We start from the raw sequence: 7,654 nt of genomic DNA on the forward strand, positions 1-7,654 counted from the left end.
TAAGAAATCAAAAAGGAAATTAAAAAATATGTGGAGACAAATGAAAATGAAACAGTCCAAAATCTCCGGGATGCAGCAAAAGCTGTTCTAAGAGGGAAGGAAGTTTATAGCATTACCCGCTTACCTCAAGAAGCAAAAAACCCCGAAAAACAAAAAAACAATAAACTTAAATAAACAACCTAAACTTACACCTAAGGAGCTAGAACAGAACAAAACCTGAAACCAGTAGAAAGTCTGCTTCTCTCCCTCTCCCTCCACCCCTCGACCCACTCACACATTCCCTCTAAAATAAATAAATCTTTAAAAAAATCAACAAAAGTGATTAACCCTTAGCCAGACACATCAAAACAGAAACACACAACAGTAACAACAATTTTAAAAAGAGAGACTCAAACAAAATCAGAAATAAAAGAGGAAAAATAACCAATGCCACAAATGATTTAAGAGAATATTATTTTTTTAAGATTTATTTGAGAGAGAGCACAAGCAGAGGGGGAGCCCTATGTGGGCTCAATCCCAGGACCCTGGGATCATGACCTGAGCCAAAGGCAAATGCTTAACTGACTGAGCCACCTGGGCACCCAAGAGAAAATTATAAAAATTATATGTCAACAAACTGGACAATGTAGAAGCAATGAATAAATTCCTAGAAACACATAACCTACCAAAACTTAATCAGGAAGAAGTAGAAAATTTGACCAGACCAATTACCAGCAATGAAATTGAATCAGTAATCAAAACCTTCCAAACAAAAGTCCAGGACCAGAAAGCTTCACAGGTGAAACTTATCAAACCTTTAAAGAGTTAATACTTATTCCTCTCAAACTATTCCAAAAATAGAAGAGGAAGGAAAGCTTAAAAACTCATTCTATGAGGCCAGCTTTACCCTGATACCAAAACAAGATAAAGACACAACAAAAAAAAGAACTATGGCCAATACTGAGGAAAAATTGATACAACAATCCTCAGGAAAATATTAGTAAACTGAGTCATCACAAAAATGATTCAACACAATCTCGTGGGCCTTATTCCTGGGATGCAAGTGTGGTTCAACACTTGCAAATCAATCAACATGATACATCACATTAAGAGAAAGGATAAAAACCATATGATCAACCCAATAGATGCAGAAAAAGCATCTGACAAAGTACAACAACCATTCATTAAAGAAAACCCTCAATAAAATAGGTTTAGAGAGAACATAACTCAACATAATAAAGGCCTCTATGAAAAACCCAAAACAAACATGATACAAATGGTGAAAAACTGAGAGCTTTTGCCCTAATATCAGAAACAAGAAAAGGATTCCACTCTCACCACTTTTATTCAACATAGTACTAGAAGTCCTAGCCACAGCAATCAGACAAGAGAAAGGAATAACAGGTAATCAAATTGGAAGGAAGAAGTAAAATTTTCACTATTTGCAGATGACATGATACTATATATATAAAAATCTAGCGGGATGCCTGGGTGGCTCAGTCGGTTAGGTGTGTGAATTCAGCTTGGGTCATGATCTCGGCGTCCTGGGATCGAGCCCTGTGTTGGGCTCTGCGCTCAGAGGGGAATCTGCTTGTCCTCTCCCTCTGCCTCTGCCCCTCTCCTGCTCACATTCTTTTGGTCTGTTTCTCAAATAAATAAAACCTTAAAAAAGAAAAAGAAAAACCTAAAGACTCCACCAAAAAGCTATTAGAATAAATAAATTCAGTAAGGTCACAGGATACAAAATCAATATACAGAAGGGTGGCTCAGTCGTTAAGCATCTGTCTTCGGCCCAGGGCATGATTCCAGGGTCCTGGGATTGAGCCCCACACCGGGCTCCCTGCTCTGCTGGGAGCCTGCTTCTTCCTCTCCCACTCCCCCTGCCTGTGTTCCCTCTCTTGCTGGCTGTGTCTCTCTCTGTCAAATAAATAAATAAAATCTTTAAAAAAAATCAATATACAGAAATATATTGCATTTCTTCACATGAATAATGAAATGGCAGGAAAGAGAAATTAAGAAAACAGTCCCATTTTTAACTGCATCGAAAATAACAAAATATCTAGGAATAAACATAAACAAGGAGGTAAAAGATCTGTACTCTGAAAACTACAGAACATTGATGAAAGAAACTAAGATGACACAAACAAATGGAAAGATATGCCATGCCCATGGATTGGAAAAACAAATTTAAAATGTCCATACTACCCAAAGCAATCTACAGATTTAAGATTTTATTTATTTATTTCAGAGAGAGAGAGAGAGCAAAGAGAGAACATGCTAGCATGAACAGGGGGAGGGGCAGAGGGAGAAGCAGACTCCCTGCTGAGCAAGGAGCCCAATGTGGGGCTTGATCCCAGGACCCTGGGATCGAAGCTGAGGGCAGACACTTAACCGATCGAGCCACCCAGGCACCCCACAATCTACAGATTTAATACAATCCCTACCAAATATCAACAGTATTTTTCACAGAACTAGAACAAAGAATCCTAAAATGTATATGGAACCATAAAGGAGCCCAAATAGCCAACGAAATCTTTTTTTTTTTTTAAGATTTTATTTATTTATTTGACAGAGACAGCCAGCGAGAGAGGGAACACAAGCAGGGGGAGTGGGAGAGGAAGAAGCAGGCTCCCAGCGGAGGAGCCTGATGTGGGGCTCGATCCCAGAACCCTGGGATCACGCCCTGAGCCTAAGGCAGACGCCTAACGACTGTACCACCCAGGCGCCCCAGCCAATGAAATCTTGAAAAACAAAACTGAAGGTATCAAAATCCCAGATTCCAAGATATATTACAAAGCTGTAGTAATCAAAACAGTATAGTACTGGCATAAAAACAGACACATAAATCAACAGAACAGAACAGAACAGAGAGCTCAGAAATAAACCCACCATTATATGGTCAATTAATCTTTGACAAAGACAGCAAGAACATGCAATGGGAAAAAGACAGTCTTCTCAAAAAAAAAAAAAAAAAAGGCATCTGGGTGGCTCAGTTAGTTAAGCGTCTACCTTTGACTCAGGTCATCATCTCCAGGTCCTGGGGTCGAGCCCCGCATCAGGCTTCGGGCTCAGCTGGGTGTCTGCTTCTCTCTCTCTCTCCCTCTGCCCCTCCCCACTGCTCATTCTCTCTCTCAAAAATTGAATAAAAATCCTCTAAAACAAACAAAAAACAAATGGTGTTGGGAAAACTGGACAGCTGCATGCAAAAGAATGAAACTGGACCACTTTCTTACTCTATACACAAAAATAAACTCAAAATGAATGGAAGACCTAAATGTGAGACCAGAACCATAAAAATCCTAGAAGTCAGCACAGGCAATAATTTCTTTGACATTGGCTGTAGCAACATTTTTCTAGATAGGTTTCCCGAGGTAAGGGAAACAAAAGCAAAAATAAACTATCAGAACTACATTGAAGTAAAAATTTTCTGCAGAGCAAAAGAAACTATCAACAAATCTAAAGGACAACGTACTGAATGGGAAAAGATATTTGCAAATGACATATCTGATAAAGTGTTAGGATTCAAAATATATCAAGAACTTATACAACTCAACACCAAAATAACAAATAATCCAATTTAAAAATGGTCAGAAGAGGAGCACCTGGGTGGCTCAGTCAGTTGAGTGTCCAACTCTTGATTTCAGCTTGGGTCATGATCTTGGAGTCATGAGATTGAGCCCTATGTTGGACTCTGCACTGACTGTGGAGTCTGCTTGAGATTCTTTCTCCCTCTACCTCTGTCCCTCCCCACTCTCGCCCTCTAAATTAACTAATTAGTTGATTAATTAAAATAACATAGCAAATAAATTAAATTAAATTAAATTAAATTAAATTAAATTAAAACAGGCAGAAGACATGAACAGGCACTTCTCCAAAGAAGACATACAGATGGCCAACAGACACATGAAAAAATGCTCAATATCACTAATCATCAGGGAAATGCAAATCAAAACCACAGTAAGATATCACCTCACACCTGTCAAAATAGCTAGAATCAAAAACACAAGAAACAACAAGGATTGGTGGATATGTGCACAAAAAGGAACCCTCTTGCACTATTAGTGGAAATGCAAATTGGTGCAGTCACTGTGGAAAACAGTATGAAAGTTCCTCAAAAAAATTAAAAATAGAACTACCAAATGATCTTGTAATTCTACTACTGGGTATTTACTAAAGAATACAAAAACACTAATTTGAAAAGATATATGCACTGTGTCCATTGATAGATAAATATCCAAAGTGTCCATTGATAGATGAATGAATGACATGGCATATCTTCTTTATATATATATATTACACAGACATGAAAAGAATGAAATCTTGCCATTTGCAACAACATGGATGAATCTAGAGTGTATAATGCTAAGTGAAATAAGTCAGAGAAAGAATCATATGTGGAATTTGAGAAACAAAACTAAACAAAAAAAAAGAGAGACAAACCAAAAAACAGACACTTTATAGAGATCTGGGGCTTACACTGGAATTAAAATTTTAAAAATAAAAAAAAGAAATTGCAAAATAAGTAGATGGGAAGTCAGACAAAAAAACACAAATAGCAGGGCACTTGCGGGGCACAGTCGGTTAAGCGCCCTGACTTTGATTTTGATTCAGGTCATGATCTCGGGGTCATGGGATCAAGCCCCGAGTGGGGCTCTGCTTTCAGCACAGAGTCTGCTTGGAATTCTCTCTCCTCTCCTTCTGCTCTTCCTGCTCATGCTCACTCCCTCTCAAAATAAATAAATCCTTAAAGCAAACAAAAATAGAAATCGCAACATTATTCACTGTGCAAGACTAATACATTTTCCCCTCTTCTCAAAACAGATATTAATGTAATTTAAAATCATTAGTCTACTACTTTTCCTCTTTTGTACTGCAAAATTTTATAACATAATTATACATAAATGATGTTCAATAAAAATGTTTGTATTATTACATGATTACTGATAATAATTTTGTAGCATAAAAGGTGTTAAAAAATTATTCACTCCAGGTATTAAATACACAGGGTACGTCACCAATAGAAAATGTTACAGAATTGACTGGGGTGAATGATCTATATTACCAAATAGGGAAATATGTTACTGTTCCACAACAGTGGCAGAAAGGGGTGTGGAGAAATCTAGGGAAACTGGTGTTCTATAAAAAGCTGCCTAATCTATTGAGGAGCTAGCCAATGGAAGGTGAATTTGTAATAAAGGGAAATCATAATGGTGACACTTGTCAGCTACTGCGTCATTGACCAGTTGCAGATATAAGAAGCAGCAATGAACTATGGTTTTTTGCTATATGACTTGAATAACATCACATATTTCAGTAACCTACATAAAATTTAAATAATATATACATATTTATATTTTAAGCTATTTTCCACTTTTCTGCATTATTTTATATAGAGTATGAAGTTTTCAAATTAGTCCACAGGTTACACAGTATCTGGACAGGATCATATTAAGAAGAGAAACAGACATTACCCAGAGATCCTAGACTTGGGCCAGGACACAGTACTAATGGTATTTGATTTGGCCCCTTTAAGAGGACATAAGCACTTAGGATGTATAACAATTTCATGCTTGCATAGTTTTCTTATCCTTGGGCCTAATACAATTATTTTACTTGCTCTTAAAACTTGCCTCAAATCTTTTTTGATACTTGTAAAGGTACAGATACGAAATATGGGAAGAAGGAAAAGTAGGAATAGGCCGTAAAAGAATCGGTAGGGGAAGAAAGGGATAAAGAAAGGGGGGTAATCAGAAGGGGGAGTGAAGCATGGAAGACTATGGACTCTGAGAAACAAACTGAGGGCCTCAGAGGGGAGGGGGGTGGGGGAATGGGACAGACCGGTGATGGGTAGTAAGGAGGGCACGTATTGCATGGTGCACTGGGTGTTATGCACAACTAATGAATTATCGAACTTTGCATCAGAAACCAGGGATGTACTGTATGGTGACTAACATAATTTAATAAAAAAACATTAAAAAAAATACTAAAACGCTAATGCAAAAAGAAAAAAAAGAAAAATACAATATAAAACCCTTATAAACAGAGCTTTGTTATACTCAATTTCACTTTCCTTTTTTTCCAACTCATTTCTGAGAACAGCCCTTCGCTTGGCTTTCACAGAGGCCTAAAATTCTGATCACTAGAATTACCCAAGTCTTTTGGGGCTTGAGACACCTCACATTTCTGTTTGGCTATTTAGAAGTCTTATGTTTCCAAAATTTTGTCCACAAGCATAAATTCCCTGGATATCTTTGGCATGGCTTATAAATAGCACCTGTGGGACAATTTCCACAGATCAAAATGATTCATAATAAGAATTCCAATCTGAAGACATGGTTGAGCACCAGTTCTCTGCCAGTCTTTGCACTAGGGAGAAAAGTAAAGATGACATGATTCCAACCCTTAAAGAGGAAATGACTGACATGAAAACAAATTGTGTTAATGCGGTGTGATGTGTGCTATAATAAAAGTTTACACAAAAAATAGGAGTCAGAAAAAATTTACTGTGCCTGAGAGGGAGTTTAAAGAAACTTGAAAATGTTTCAGAAAACTGACATTTAGTTAAATAGGATTTCATCAGGAGGGAGACAGGTATTTCAGACTGGGTAGGGAAATAGGGAGAATACAGATTTGGAAAACAGTTCAAATCCCAACTACATGATTCATTAACAATGTATAAATGACCTTAGGCAAACTGCAATTCAGCTTGAATTTCTCACGAGCAAAATGAGATCTGCCTCAAAGATCTCTATGGTTCCTGCTACTGACAGGGTATATTTGCATCCATCTATACTTCAGACAATAATTCCTTCAAAATAGTTATAATACATTAAATAGCATTTTATATCAAAATTAAAAATTATATATATATTTTTAAATATTTTATTTTTTAAAGATTGTACTTATTTGAGAGAGAACCAGAGAGCACAAGCAGGGGGAGTGGCAGAGGGAGAGGGAGAGGCAGGCTCCGCTCTGATGTGGGGCTTGATCCCAGGATCCTAGGATCATGACCTGAGCCAAAGGTAGATGCTTCGCTGACTGAGCCACCCAGGCGCTCCTAAAGATTTTATTTTTAAGTAATCTCTACACCCAATGTGGGGCTCAAACTCACAATCCTAAGATCGAGTCACGCTCCATGAACTGAGCCAGTCAGGCGCCCCTTTATATATTTCTTGATTATACAATCCATACTTGTTCTGTATCCCACTTTTCTCACCAAGAGATTATTTTCCATCTTCCCAGCATTTTTAATTTCTCTCTCCAATGACTTTTCTCCATCTGTCAAAATATGCCCATGCACAAGTTTCTCTCATCTTAGAAAGCAAACCTTCACCTGACAATACTTGCTAATTATTTTAGTTCCCTTTTTAACAGCCAAACTTCTCTATTTTAGCTCACCATTCTCTAACTTCTAAGCTGATTGTTAATTCCATCAGTTTGTCAAAACTGCTCAGATACTGGAAGAAAACTAATAAAATGCTGAAACAATTGCCAATAATGCAATGACTAGCTCTCGTCTGCTCCATGATTCTGACGCCGTTAATGTTGCTGATAGCGCCCTTCTTAGTCCCATTTCCTCCGCTTTTGATATTTCTTCAGTGCACATTTGACATTTATTAACCACCAAGACTGTGTTTAAGGAGTTTACAATCAACCAGGGTAAACAACTAGCAAG

Source organism: Ursus maritimus, unplaced genomic scaffold (genome assembly GCF_017311325.1).
Source record: "Ursus maritimus isolate PB19 unplaced genomic scaffold, ASM1731132v1 scaffold_8, whole genome shotgun sequence".
Taxonomy (NCBI): Eukaryota; Metazoa; Chordata; class Mammalia; order Carnivora; family Ursidae; genus Ursus; species Ursus maritimus.